This window comes from Ranitomeya imitator, chromosome 2 (assembly GCF_032444005.1).
Source record: "Ranitomeya imitator isolate aRanImi1 chromosome 2, aRanImi1.pri, whole genome shotgun sequence".
Classification (NCBI taxonomy): domain Eukaryota; kingdom Metazoa; phylum Chordata; class Amphibia; order Anura; family Dendrobatidae; genus Ranitomeya; species Ranitomeya imitator.
In genome coordinates this window covers 296,192,799-296,208,456 of record NC_091283.1, presented here as the reverse complement: position 1 = coordinate 296,208,456, position 15,658 = coordinate 296,192,799, and the positions used below count along the sequence as shown (strand labels likewise).

Below are 15,658 nucleotides of genomic sequence, written 5' to 3'. Positions count from 1 at the left end.
CAGAATGTATGGGCCCCTGTCAGGTATATATTACTGATGATATCAGAATGTATGGGCCCCTGTCAGGTATATATTAGTGATATCAGAATGTATGGGCCCCTGTCAGGTATATATGCTGCGATTGTTCACATGTGCCGATTCGGCATGAAAAAATAATCACAGATGTGATCTGCCCCATAGATTAACACTGGTCCGAGTGCCATGCGATGTTTTCTCACATAGCGCTCGTCTGTATTCTACGCTAGTGTGACCCCGGCCTTAAACTTATGAAGAGACACAGACCACCTGCAGCTCAGCCTTCATCAATATTTAAATTACAAGTTTTTCACCATCCAAAAAATGCTATTTTTTACCTAGTTCCATAGGTTTCTTAAAGGGAACCTGTCACCAGGTTTTCCCCATATATAGTACCACCAGAACCTATATGCCCTTATACACACCCTTCTACAGTGCTGTACCGTACATACCGTATATACTCGAGTATAAGCTGAGATTTTCAGCCCACTTTTTTGGGCTGAAAGTGACCCTCTCGGCTTATACTCAAGTCATTGTCGGCGAGGGAGGGGGAGCGGCGGCTGTCACATACTCACCTGCTCCCGGCGCGGTCCCTGCATGTCCGATGGTCTCCGGGCAGCTCTTCCTTTGTTCAACGGTCATGTGGAACCGCTCATTAATGAATATGGATGCATATTCATTACTTTAATGAGCTGTTCGTGACAGCTGAACATAGGAAGACGCTGCCGACTCCCGGAGACCATCTGACAGTGAGAAGCTGCCAGGGACCGTGTCGGGAGCAGGTGAGTATGGCGGGGGAGGTGAGCATTGCGCGATATTCACCTCTCCCCTTTCCACCGCTGCGGTCCGCTCTGTCCTCTGGCTGTGACTGTTTAGGTCAGAGGGCACGATGACGTAGTTCGTGTGCACGCCGCCCTCTGCTTGAATAGTCAGTGCAGAGGATGGAAGACAGAGCAGCGCGCAGCAGTGGAAAGTGCCAGGGGCCTGAGCGAAGAGAGGCGAGTGTGTTTTTTTTTTTTTTTTTTATTCACAGCAACACCAAATGGGGCATAATGTGTGGAGCATCTCATGGGGCATAATCTATGGAGTAAAATCTATGGAACATCTTATGGGGCCATCAACCTTTATGCAGCATTGTATGGGGCAAAAGTTTCTATGGAGCATCTCATGGGGCCATTATTAACATTTGTGCAGCATTATATGGGGCATATTTTAATATGGAGCATCTTATGGGGCCATCATAAACTTTATGGAGCATTATATGGGGCTCCTCATTCAATATGGATATTCAAAAACACTTAACCTACTGATGTCTCAATAAATTTTACTTTTATTGGTATCTATTGTTATTTTTGACATTTACCAGTAGCTGCTGCATTTTCCACCCTAAGGCTTATACTCGAGTCATTAAGTTTTCCCAGTTTTTTGTGGCAAAATTAGGGGGGGGGGGGTCAGCTTCTACTCGAGTATATACAGTATGTCCCTAAGCCAATGTTCATAATGTAAATAACCTCTTATACTCACCTACGGGGCGGTCCGGTGTTATGTTTGGCGCTGGTCTTCATCCGGCACAGTCCTTCCCGTGGATGATGTGTTCTACATCATCCACACAACCTCCCTCATCACGCTTCTGTGCAGGAATACTTCTCTGCCGAGCACAAAGCAAAGTACTGCAACGGGCAGAAAGAAGTGCCTAGCACAGGATCACGATGGAAGACACCGTGTGGATGACATAGGACGCGTCATCGACTCAAAGAAAGAAGGACGGTGATAGAAGAGGAGAAGGCACCGGATTAAGACTAGCGAAGCCCATTGTATGGGGCTAGGCAAGTCTTAAGGGCATACAGATAGTGGTTGTGCTTTATAAAATGCTGTATATAAGGGTATACAGGCAGTGGGCCTACTATATATACACAGCATTCTAGAATGCTGTATATAAAGGCATATAGATAGTGGTCGTACGTTATATGGGGGGGGGGGAAGAAACAATGATTGAATACCCTGTAGTAAGTGAACGGCTGCAGTGCAAGAAAATAAAGGGTACTTAGTTAACACTTTTTTGGGGGCCTGAGAAAGGAGTCAGAAAAGAGCATCGGGGCGGACGCGCTGCTGTGAATGTCAGTGTCTATATCTAGCACGGCATAATTTTCATAACCAGCAGAGGGAAAGCTGACAGCTGATGTTAATATTCTGGAAAGGAGCCAATAACCATAAAGGTTCCCAGGCTATTAATATCAGCTCACAGCTGTTTGCTTAGCCTTAACTGGCTATTTTACAGTGGGACACAAAATATTGACATGGGGCCCCCTATAAAAGCTGTAGGCTGATATTAATAGTCTGTGAAGAGGCCATGGATATTGGCAGCCCCAGAGGCTAAAAACCATCAGCTCTCAGCCATCCCAGAAATGGCGCATCTTATAGATCTGCCAATTCTGGCACTTAGCCTCGCTCTTCCCACTTGCCCTGTAGCAGTGGGGCTCAGATTTGTGGGGTTGATGTCACCATTTTATTGTCAAGTAACATCAAACCCACAGGTTAGTAATGGAGAGGCATCTATCAGACACCTCTCCATTAGTAAGCTGGCCTACTGTCACCTTACAATACAAAGTTGACATTAACCCCTTATTACCCCATATGCCACCGCTACAGGGCAGTGAGAACAGAGGCTGAGTGCCAGAATTGGCACATCTTACAGATGCACCTTTTCTGGGGTGGCAATAACCATGGTCCCTCTCTAGGCTATAATATCTGTCCTGTCACTGACTTTCCCTCTGTGGCACAGAAAATTGTGTGGGAGCCCACGCCAGTTTTTTCAGTGAAAACATTTTTATTAAATACATACAGGTCCCAAATTTTACACACACACAGACACATACTACTAACCGTATTAGTCACTGACCTATATAAATCTAACCGTTCTGCAATGGTTTACTGTATGTAAACCCTGTCTCCTATCCTGCAATGATTTGACAGAAGCTGACAAATTAACTATTTGTAAGTATTGTAAGCTGTCAGTGTGATTTTACTGTACACTGCACCTGAATTGCAAGCCTTTAAAAGGACACCGTTGCATATTTCTCGCAAGTCACACTGATGGCCCGTGTGGTGTGAGTTTTTCTTGCATAAACAGACTTTCATTGGGGATTCTCGGCTGATATACGGTGCAAATCGCAGCATAGTGCAATTTCACTCGCACATATAATACGGCCGTGAAAAAAAAAAAAAAAAAAAAAAAGTGATGGGAGCTGCCCAACAGATTAACATTGGTCCGAGTGCTATGCAATTTTTTTTTTTCTCGCATAGCACTCGTCCGTATTCCTCTCTAGTGTGACTCCGGCCTTAAAGGGAAAATCATTCAAAATTTGAAAATTTCTATTTTTTAAAATTTCTGATATTTTTACAAAATAAAGCAAAACATATTAACCCAAGTTTATCATTAGCCCAAGTTTACCATTATCATAAAGTCTAATATGTCAGGAAAAAAAACAACCTCAAAATCAATGGAATATGTTGAAGCATTCCAGAGTTATTACTACATAAAGTGACACTAGCTAACCAAAGGACATGAAGTATATAGACTCAAAGAATATATAGTTCCATAAAATAATATGTTTATTGGTGCAATCTTAAGCAACACTAAAATATACAAAAAACAAAATATCCAGATATATTAACAAATTAGAAACAGAAACATTTGAGTATAGAGAATGGGTGCAGTAAAAACAGTGTTGCACCACGGATATAGGAAAACTGAGGGGGGGGGGGGAATTGATATAATGGGGGTCATAAGACCTAGTAACACAAAAAGGATGCTGCCACAGGGCTACAGTAAAGTGCTCAGTGCTCAATCAATGCCCTCACAGCTATATGGATTGTGAACATTACATCAAGTAAAAGGAAAATATCCTATAGTTCAACACATCCACAATAAACAAAGAGTGAACTAGTCCCATATCCCCATCTTACCCTTTTCCTTTTCCATAGTTCACAACACGCGCCCCTACGCGCGTTTCGCCCACAGCTTCGTTGCCGCCCTGTGGCAGCATCCTTTTTGTGTTACTAGGTCTTATGACCCCCATTATATCAATTCCCCCCCCCCCCCCTCAGTTTTCCTATATCCGTGGTGCAACACTGTTTTTACTGCACCCATTCTCTATACTCAAATGTTTCTGTTTCTAATTTGTTAATATATCTGGATATTTTGTTTTTTGTATATTTTAGTGTTGCTTAAGATTGCACCAATAAACATATTATTTTATGGAACTATATATTCTTTGAGTCTATATACTTCATGTCCTTTGGTTAGTTAGATTTGAGGAAGTATCTCGGGGTATTTACCCTATCAGTCTTGTTGTTGTCCAGACGTGACTGTATTTTTACTGTAATGGTATCTGTATCTGAGGTTTTGTTTCTGATAAAGTGACACTAGTCAGATTTTAAAAAATTGGCCCCGTCACTGAGGGGTTAAATGCTTGTACAAGCGAACATTGTTTCAAAAGTGGTTTACCTATCTAAGACTGGTTTCACACCAGCGTTCGGCAGCCTTCTTCTTCCGTTAAGCCCCACCAACTGCTACACCTTCTTTCAGTTCCTCCTACGTCTGCATGGATCCCCTATCTTTAACATTGGGTACACAGGCACGTGTCGTTTTGACGATGCGCTGAACTGCGCCGAACGCAACATGTTGCATTTTGTTGCGGTCGGCGCAGCGTTAAAACAACGCATGCAGAGGCATCCGCTTGGCCTGCGTACCCAATGTTAAAGATAGGGTATGCAGGACGCATGCAGATGCAGGACGCATGCAGACGTAGGTGGAACTGAAGGAAGAGGTGCGGCATTGGGCGGGGCTTAACTGAGGAAGAAGGCTGCCATCCGCAGCCCTGCCGAATGCTGGTGTGAAACCAGCCCAAGGCTGTTATTATAGCACCTTACGTCTTACGCTAGGTTCACATTGCGTTAGTGCAATCCGTTAAGCGCATAGCGTTAGCGGATTGCGCTAACGCAATGTTTCTAGAGGGTCGGTGTTCACCCTCCCCGCTAGCGCAGATCCCCGATCTGCGGTAGCGAGGAACGGGCCTCGGACGCTGCATGCAGCGTCCGAGGTCCGTCACAAAAGAACGGCACATTGCTAGCGCGTAAATGGCATGCGCTAGTGATGCGCTTCAGCTAAAAGTAACATTGCTGTCAATGGGTGCGCTAACGGACCCGTTGCACGGCATTAATTTCGACATTTTCGCCGTGTAACGCAGTCCGTTAGCGTTAACCCATTAACGCAATGTGAACCTAGCTTTACACAGATACATCATGGGCTTGTCCTGCCCTACGCATGAAATTTAAGACAAATACAATGTGGAGACTTAATCAGAGCAATGTTTTATTTAGATTCAGAACTAGTTTAAGAGGCAAACAATTACCATTTCTCACAGAAATCTCACTTACTTATAGAAATACTGGATAAATATCATTTTAACATTAGATATAGAAATATTTCTAATTTTATAAAACTGCCTTTTCTGGCATAGAAAAACTTTATGCCTTTCCTTGTTTCATTTTATGCCTTTGCTTGTTTCATTTTATGCATTTCTAAAGTATTGTAAAAATGTAATATGCTGTTGGTGCATGCGGGCAGGACTGCCGGTAGGGTATGCGGCTCTGAAGCCCCCCCCCCCCCCCCCCCCCGGGCCTGCCTCCGGTGTCTCGGACCAGAGATCATAATACCGGCCTTGAATTGTGAAGGACACGGCAGCCGATCCTGAGAAACATCCAAGGTGGGAATGCCCCATCATGTCGAAGAGAGTCTGCTAGATCCAGGCCTAGCAGACCAGTGCTGGTGGGTTCATGGATGCCAGGAGGGAGCTGGCCTAAAGGAAGGTCTCGTCTTTTCCTGGCGGGTCAGAGAGTTGTCCCGACATTTTTTTTTTTTTTTTGGACAGGACATTTCCAAAACAACCAAATTTGAACAGATCTCTTGGGAGGCAGACTTTAGTCCTCTGTTGCAGAAGCGAAGTACTCTTAAACTGATAGGCGCAGAGTAGGACGCACTAGAAAGTCGGCATGCATGATTGTTCAGGGCGCTGGCGGTGTGGACCGGCCACCAGAGAAGGCCTAGACCAAAGCCTGGATATTTTAAGAGCAAGGTCACAGGAGCCTCTGGAAAACGTGGAGGCTGCATGAATAGGAAGGTTTCCTCAGGAGACGTCCACATTGCTCAGGGGAAAACTAGGACATATTTGTCCTGTGTTTTGTTTTTGTTTTTTAAAGTAGCCCCCTTACTGCCTCGTAGGATATACAAATCCTTTTTCGCAGAGCGATGATGAAGATGGGCATGGAATAACCTGGACGCAGAGAGGCGAGAGGGTAGGGCGATTCGTGGCATGAACGGTCCTCCGGGGAACCCCAAACACTATTGATGTGTTAGGGCCTTGCCTCGTAGACCACAGATGATATGGTAGTGACAATTCTAGGTGGGAGATTAGAGTGACAATTCCACTGTCGCCCTCAAAAGCCATATCTGGGAAGAAAAAAAAAATTAAAAAGAAAAATCGTTAATAAAAAAACCTCCCAAAACCTAAGGCCTAAACTGGGCTGGGCGGTCCAGACCCATGTCTTCCTCCTACTGACATTAAGTTAAAACGGATTAGCTTCATGCTAGTTGGTGGTGTACCCTCCTCTACAGGAAATACCTAAAAAAAATGTTTGCATAGCATAAGCAGCATACACCCATTTTTTTTTGTGTACCCCAATGAAGCATTAGCTCCCCCACATCAACCGGAAGGCCACACAGCATAACCTCGCTCCCCCAGTCAGAAACCTCCACCTCACATTAACCAGCGGACCCCACAGGATAAACCCAAAGCCCACCAGATATTCCCTCCCACAAGCGTAAATCCCCATATGACGCCCCCTGCCCCCAACCATAAATCCCATCAGACACCCACCCCAATTGGATGCCACCCCAGCATAAACCCCCATCGGACGTCCACCCCTCCTCCAAGCATTACTCCCATCGTACACCACGCCCACCCAATAATAAACCCCCACCGGACGGCCAAACCCCCACAGGACGTGGACCCCCTCATCGAGCACACACCCCCATCCAGCACACACCCCCATCAGACGCGGACACCCCACCCAGCACAAACCCCCCATCGGACGTCCACCCCCGACCCAGCCTAAACTCTTATCCCACCACAGGCAGGTCGCCTCCCCACGTCCCACCACAGGCAGGTCGCCTCCCCACGTCCCACCACAGGCAGGTCGCCTCCCCACGTCCCACCACAGGCAGGTCGCCTCCCCACGTCCCACCACAGGCAGGTCGCCTCCCCACGTCCCACCACAGGCAGGTCGCCTCCCCACGTCCCACCACAGGCAGGTCGCCTCCCCACGTCCCACCACAGGCAGGTCGCCTCCCCACGTCCCACCACAGGCAGGTCGCCTCCCCACGTCCCACCACAGGCAGGTCGCCTCCCCACGTCCCACCACAGGCAGGTCGCCTCCCCACGTCCCACCACAGGCAGGTCGCCTCAACACGTCCCACCACAGGCAGGTCGCCTCAACACGTCCCACCACAGGCAGGTCGCCTCAACACGTCCCACCACAGGCAGGTCGCCTCAACACGTCCCACCACAGGCAGGTCGCCTCAACACGTCCCACCACAGGCAGGTCGCCTCAACACGTCCCACCACAGGCAGGTCGCCTCAACACGTCCCACCACAGGCAGGTCGCCTCAACACGTCCCACCACAGGCAGGTCGCCTCAACACGTCCCACCACAGGCAGGTCGCCTCAACACGTCCCACCACAGGCAGGTCGCCTCAACACGTCCCACCACAGGCAGGTCGCCTCAACACGTCCCACCACAGGCAGGTCACCACCACATCCCACCACAGGGGTCCCCCAATAGCCTGCAGCAGGTCACATCCCACAAGCAGATAGCCCTCAAATCCCACCACAGGGGTCCCCCCCAATAGACAGGTCACACTTCCCCAAACCGAACCACAAGCATGTCACCCTCAAACCCCACCACAGGTCTCCCCCACTAAAAGGGGTCCACCCCGTAAGCAGCAGGTCACCTCCAAACCCCACCACAGGGGTCCCCCTCCCCAACAGCCAGCAGGTGCCCCCCAAAATCCAACCACAGGGGTCCCCCACAATAGTCAGCAGCAGGTACCCCCCAAAATCCCACCACAGGGGTCCCACCACAATAGCCAGCAGCAGCAGGTGCCCCCCACAACAGCCCACCACAGGGGGTCCCCCACAACAGCCAGCAGCAGTAGGTGCCCCCCCCAAATCTCACCACAGGGGTCCCCCCACAACATCCCACCACAGGGGTCCCCCACAATAGCCAGCAGCAGGTCCCCCCCAAAATCTCACCACAGGGGTCCCCCACAACAGCCAGCAGCAGTGGTGCCCCCCCCAAAAAGCCCACCACGGGGGTCCCCCACAACAGCCAGTAGCAGCGGTGCCCCCCCAAGAGCCCACCACGGGGATCCCCCACAACAGCAGCGGTGCCACCCCCCAAAAAGCCCACCACGGGGGTTCCCACAGCAGCAGCGGTGCCCCCCAAAAGCCCACCACGGGGGTCCCCCACAGCAGCAGCGGTGCCCCCCCAGAAAGCCCACCACAGGGGTCCCCCACAACAGCCAGCAGCAGCGGTGCCCCCCCAAAAGCCCACCACAGGGGTCCCCCACAACAGCCAGCAGCAGCGGTCCCCCCAAAAAAGTCCACCACAGGGGTCCCCCACAACATCCAGCAGCTGCGGTGCCCCCCCAAAAGCCCACCACGGGGGTTCCCCACAACAGCCAGCAGCAGCAGTGCCCCCCCAAAAAGCTCACCATTGGGGTCTCCCACAACAGCCAGCAGCAGCGGTGCCCCCCCCTAAAAGCCCACCACGGGGGTCCCCCACAACAGCCAGCAGCAACGGTCCCCCCAAAAATGCCCACCACGGGGATCCCCCACAACAGCAGCGGTGCCACCCCCCAAAAGCCCACCACGGGGGTTCCCACAGCAGCAGCGATGCCCCCCAAAAGCCCACCACAGGGGTCCCCCACAGCAGCAGCGGTGCCCCCCTTACAAAGCCCACCACGGTGGTCCCCCACAGCAGCAGCGGTGCCCCCCCCACAAAGCCCACCACGGGGGTCCCCCACAGCAGCAGCGGTGCCCCCCCCACAAAGCCCACAACGGGGGTCGCCCACAGCAGCAGCGGTGCCCCCCCACAAAGCCTACCACAGGGGACCCCCCCACAGCAGCGGTGCCCCCCCACAAAGCCCACCACGGGGGTCCCCCCCAACAACAGCCGGCAGCAGCGGTGCCCCCCCCACAAAGCCCACCACAGGGGTCCCCCCACAAAGCCCACCACGGGGGTCCCCCACAGCAGCAGCGGTGCCCCCCCACAAAGCCTACCACAGGGGTCCCCCACAGCAGCAGCGGTGCCCCCCCACAAAGCCCACCACGGGGGTCCCCCACAGCAGCAGCGGTGCCCCCCCACAAAGCCCACCACGGGGATCCCCCACAGCAGCAGCGGTGCCCCCCCACAAAGCCCACCACGGGGGTCCCCCACAGCAGCAGCGGTGCCCCCCCCACAAAGCCCACCACGGGGGTCCCCCACAGCAGCAGCGGTGCCCCCCCACAAAGCCCCCCACGGGGGTCTCCCACAGCAGCAGCGGTGCCCCCCCACAAAGCCCACCACAGGGGTCCCCCACAGCAGCAGCGGTGCCCCCCCACAAAGCCCACCACGGGGGTCCCCCACAGCAGCAGCGGGGTCCCCCACAGCAGCAGCGGTGCCCCCCCACAAAGCCCACCACGGGGGTCCCCCTCAGCAGCAGCGGTGTCCCCCCCACACAGCCCACCACGGGGGTCCCCCACAGCAGCAGCGGTGCCCCCCCCCCACAAAGCCCACCACAGGGGTCTCCCACAGCAGCAGCGGTGCCCCCCCCCCCACAAAGCCCACCACGGGGGTCCCGCACAACGGCCGGCAGCAGCTGTGCCCCCCCCCACAAAGCCCACCACAGGGGTCCCACACAGCAGCAGCGGTGCCCCCCCACAAAGCCCACCACAGGGGTCCCCCACAGCAGCAGCGGTGCCCCCCCACAAAGCCCACCACGGGGGTCCCCCACAGCAGCAGCGGTGCCCCCCCCACAAAGCCCACCACGGGGGTCCCCCACAGCAGCAGCGGTGCCCCCCCCACAAAGCCCACCACGGGGGTCCCCCACAGCAGCAGCGGTGCCCCCCCACAAAGCCCACCACGGGGGTCCCCCACAGCAGCAGCGGTGCCCCCCCACCACGGGGGTCCCCCACAACAGCCGGCAGCAGCGGTGCCCCCCTACAAAGCCCACCACGGGGGACCCCCACAGCAGCAGCGGTGCCCCCCCCACAAAGCCCACCACGGGGGTCCCCCACAGCAGCAGAGGTGCCCCCCACACAGACAAGCAGGTCGCCCACCACAGAGCCTCCCCCAATAGCGAGCAGCAAGTAGCATTTTTTCACCCTGAAACCACTAACCTCCATGTGCCATGGCGTCCACAAGCTATAATCATGCTGCTTTGCTTTGCCGCCTTCATGATGTGACTGAAAACACGCCCCCTCCTGATAGGACACGCCCCCGGAAATGACGTCACACCTGGAAGGAGCCCATACACTCTAGCATTTACCCTTTAAGATCAGGTAACATTTGGCAGAAGTCTCCTGCAGTAAGTACAATTCCCCCAAGTGACTGGATCCTGCAGATCTCTGGAGGTGCGGATCTCGGGCCTCAGTCACTTTCTTGTGCCCCACGGTACATTAACCCCAATTACCTTCCAAGTCTGTGATACTTTCTCTCCCCTGAGCCCTCAGTGATATAAGGCTACGTTGAGATTTGCGTTCCGCCGGGCTGCGTCGGGCGCAGCCGCGGCGACGCACGCGTCATGCGCCCCTATATTTAACATGGGGGCGCATGGACATGCGTTGTGCTGCGTTTTGCGATGCATGCGTCTTTTTTGCCTTACGCGTCAGGGCGCAGAGGACGCAGCAAGATGCATTTTTTTTGCGTCCAAAATTCTGCAAAAAAGGACGCATGCATCGCAAAACGCTGCGTTTTAGCGTGCGTTTTGGTGCGTTTTTATTTGCGTTGTGCGTTGCGTCGCCGACGCAGCGGCGCACAACGCAAATGTGAACGGAGCCTTACAGACGGGAGTTTCCAGAACGCTGGATTCAGGGCAGTCCTAGTGTGACTGAGCCGTGCGCCTCCATCTATAGTTCTGTTGTGGTAGGTGGAGGAGCCGCTCTTTCCTCTGCATTGTTCGCAGTGAAATAATCTTGGCCATTGTCAGGATGGACGCTCAGATGACGTCTAGTCGGGTGTGTGACGTGTTGTGAATTCTGTTGTCAGGCTCCCTCCTGTGGTCATGAATGGTACTTCGGCTGGTTCTGTCCATGGACTTTCTCTGGTGCCTGTGGGTGTTTGAGTTGCCTTCCACAGGTGACGAGGCTAATTCGGTAGTGGGCTGCTCTATTTAACTCCACTTAGATCTTTGCCCCATGCCAGCTGTCAATGTTGTACTATGGCTCTAGTTCGCTCCTGGATCGTTCTGAGTTCCTGTTGCTCCAGCAGAAGCTAAGTTCCTCTGTGCTATTTTGCTTGTTTGCTATTTTTTCTGTCCAGCTTGCTTTTGTCAATATTGCCTTGCTTGCTGGAAGCTCTGGGACGCAGAGGGGCGCCTCCCGCACCATGAGTCGGTGCGGAAGGTATTTTTCCCTGCACTCTCTGCGTGGTCTTTTGTAGGTTTTTGTGCTGACCGCAAAGTAAACTTTTCTATCCTCGGTCTGTTCAGTAAGTCGGTCCTCACTTTGCTAAATCTATTTCATCTCTGTGTTTGTATTTTCATCTTTACTCACAGTCATTATATGTGGGGGGGCTGCCTTTTCCTTTGGGGAATTTCTCTGAGGCAATGAGGCTTTATTTTTCTATCTTCAGGGCTAGCTAGTTTCTTAGGCTGTGCCGAGTTGCATAGGGAGCGTTGGGCGCAATCCACGGCAATTTTTAGTGTGTTTTGATAGGTTTAGGGATTGCGGTCAGCAGAGTTCCCACGTCCCAGAGCTCGTCCTTATTATCAGTAACTATCAGGTCCATTATTTGTCCAAACCACCGGATCATAACAGTGACGCAGGTCTCCTGGCAGTGTGCTGCGGGCGCGCGCTCCGGCCTATCACAGGGGCAGCACCTGCCCATCTGCAAACATCCTCAGCCAATAGCCGGCTGCAGACCGTTGCACTGCATCTGTCTGCAGAAGATCTCAGTAGTTTGCAAACGAGTGGCCACCTCCCCAGTGCTAATGGCCACACCTGGACCTGAGTGTGAAATACTTGCTGCTGGCAAGTGCGGGTGACATTTTCTATTTGCACTTCCCTGTTGAGGCTTGGAGCTGCAGCAGTCGGCTAGTGTCCTCTTTGGAGTTTGAAGGACAACGATGTTTCTCTCTGAGTCTACTCAAGCTAAGTTTCCCCTTGTTTTGTGTATCCTAGCTGTCTTTAGCAGTAGTGGGGAGTGACTAGCGCTCATCCTGTCCTTTCCGTTGCAGGACTTATCGCAAGGGTCAGGCAAGGATTAGGTATCCTGCTCGGCAATAGGTGCGGAACCTATGTAAGAATGATAGAGCAGACAGGGTGACGTTAGATCTGTCTAGGGGTCTCCACTCCCCCCTTCCCTAGCGTTTGGTTCCCTTTCCCTTATCCCTTCATGTTGCACTTAACCTTTTCTTCACGTTGCATGACAGAGACGTTTGATATTTAAGGCACCCTCCATTATTGGGAGGTACCTCAGCAACTTTAGTAATCAGTGTTTTCTGCTACTTAGTTGTAAGGTCCCTGTACCTGTGCTCCCTTATCCTGAGCTTGTCCATCATGCTTGCCCTGTTTGAACCTGATCATGTGCATCCTTGTAACCTGCTCCTGAGCCCATCCTGCATCTACCAGAATCTGATCCGTCCTGTACGCACCTGTACCGCTACCCTCACCAGTGCAGTCTGAACCTGCACCTGTGTGATCCTGTACCCGAGTCAGTCCTGTGTTCCTGACCGTATCTTGTCTGTTTCCTATCCAGTACCCGTCCTTTTACCAGCCGTACGGTCCTGATCCAGAACTTATTCTGTCTTTATGTGGTGCTCTGCTTACATATTCATACTGATGGCTTCTGACAGGTCACTGATCCCTCACTGACCTGCCCCCTATTTTACATACTGAATGTAATATGTTTTGAAAAAATAATTTCACATTCAGCAGGCAGGTGCTGGTGGGAACTCCTGTGCCATAGCATTATCACATCTTTAATACCCATTTAATTATTTTATTTGGGGATATAAACTTATTTAAAAAAAAAAATAGATCTCTCTCAAAATGGCGCAGGCTGCACCTGTGCGGTGGAATCTATCTGCGATCTGATAGATGTTACTGCACAGCCGGTGCCGGTGGCGCAGTGGTTAGCACTACAGCCTTGCAGCGCTGAGGTCCTGTGTTCTAATCCCACCCAGGACAACATCTGCAAAGAGTTTGTATGTTCTCTCCGTGTTTGCGTGGGTTTCCTCCGGGCACTCCGGTTTCCTCCCACATTCCAAAGACATACTGATAGGAATTCTAGATTGTGAGCCCAATCGGGGACAGTGATGATAATGTGTGCAAACTGTAAAGCGCTGCGGAATATGTTAGCGCTATATAAAAATAAAGATTATTATTATTATTAATATCTTGGTGGAGTCAATTTTTTTTTCTTTTAACAAAATGGCACGGTCAGTGTCTGTGCAGTAGCATCCATCAGAACATATGTAAGCAGAGCACCACATAAAGCCCCGCTCACAGACCGCTCCGAACCACGAGAATCTCATTAACTGAAAATTGCAAATAAAGATTAAACAACAACCACAAGACGGATTTCTTCAACCAATGTATCAAAGTATTAGTATAATTGCGCCTGTGTGTAGGTTACTGTGCACAGTCCTGCTGACAGGTTCCCTTTAAATCCTGTTGATCAGAGGGGCCCTGACCATTCAGAAGATCTTCCCTTATCTCAGGCCAAGTTGGATTACACATAACTGTAATAAGCAAATCTGGACGGCCGTATATCCGAACATGTGTCATGGCGTCCTGAGCGTACTCGTGCATATGTCTGGGACTTCCTGTGAATGTAGCCAGTAAAATAACCATTCCCCCAATGTCCACCACGTGGCCTTAATTGGCAATAGCATTTCTTAAATGAATGTATTCATACACTCTAAATATTTCTTTCTTCAGTCGATTGTACAAAAGACGCTCGCTTTCCCCCTTGGCATACAGATCTACTATACATTGATGAAGAAGTTGCCTCCATTGTTGTCTGATCATTATTTGGTGTGCATAGTTGATATATTTTATTGGTTGGTTTATTGGTCGGCCTAGCAGTGTTGGGATCAGTCTGTTAGATTATAGTGATCGCCATCTTGGCCATTCCACAATATTATAGGATATTGCAGAGCATCATATGATCTATTTGATTCTGTAATACGCTGAAGATTTTCCCTTCATCGCTGAATAATTATATCTCGGCTTAGAAAGTCCCGGCCAACCATTAAAATAGCTACTTCATTAACACCCAGAGAAGTAAATCTCCTTTTGTGCCACCAACCGGTGTCTTGTCTGCTCTTATTATACCCTGATATTCCGCACTTGGCATTCTTTCTAAGGTTGTATTATAAAGGTTTACTAACTGATTGTGTTGATGGAAAACTCTTTGCAAATTCAAAGCAATGTCTTTTCGTCTCAGGTAAAACTTCACAACGTCGCTCAGCTTGTATCTGTTCATCTGCCAAACAGTAAATTTGTAAAAATGTTGGGTCTTGATTTGCTACAGGAAGCATCAGACCTATTTGTGATATATTTGTCCCTGGACTTTAAAAGTCGGCATAAATCCTGCTTCAAGTCCAGCTGTCGTACCAAAGGATGTCATCTGGAAAGATGAATTGTATCTCCTAATAACTTGTAGTAAATGCTTAGACTCCTGAGCTGTTCCCAACATGTATGAAAAAAGTTCGGGAGGTAGAGTTAAAGGTGACAAACTGACTTCACCATTGACCACGACATACCAGGCGATGGTTAAACTTCTTTGCTCGACAATGTTCTCATATTACGTCCATTTTGCCTATTATGATTTTCAGATGTGACCTATAGTCCTTAATTGAGTCGTAGTGAAACACTTCCAAACTCAAGTCAGCCTGCCTACATCATTTTTATGACGGTCATCCTTCTGTTCAGACGTTTCCGCATTCTTTGATTCAAACTGGCTTTATTTTACACTAAATAGTGCAAAATAATAAATCTCCTCATATGTTTCCCTCATTATCTCCAGTAATTGTATTATTACACAGGATTTTTATTATGTTACATCGGCTCATCTCATTCAGGTCTCTACAATATCGGATTCTCTCAGTGAAGATCTTTCATATAAAATCATTTTTCAGAATTACCCATCAAAGATGGATATGGACAGAGACAAGATGGCGGAGAGGATATTACACCTCACCCTAACATAGTAACATAGTTATTAAGGTTGAAAGAAGACTATAAGTCCATCTAGTTCAACCCATAGCCTAACCTAACATGCCCTAACATGTTGATCCAGAGGAAGGCAAAAAAAAAAA

At 50.4% G+C, this 15,658-nt stretch overlaps 1 protein-coding gene and 1 long non-coding RNA gene across 2 annotated transcripts in view; one reads left to right on the top strand and one right to left on the bottom strand.

Annotated features, from left to right (window-relative positions):
• Positions 1 to 15,658, top strand: part of LOC138663293 (zinc finger protein 665-like) — a 55,093-nt gene that overhangs the window by 16,586 nt on the left and 22,849 nt on the right. The window lies entirely within an intron of this gene.
• On the bottom strand, positions 6,347 to 10,607 carry LOC138663305 (uncharacterized). The gene is made up of 2 exons (XR_011318149.1): positions 10,515 to 10,607; positions 6,347 to 6,526 (listed from the first exon to the last, which is right to left on the bottom strand). It is a non-coding gene; the product is annotated as an uncharacterized lncRNA (long non-coding RNA).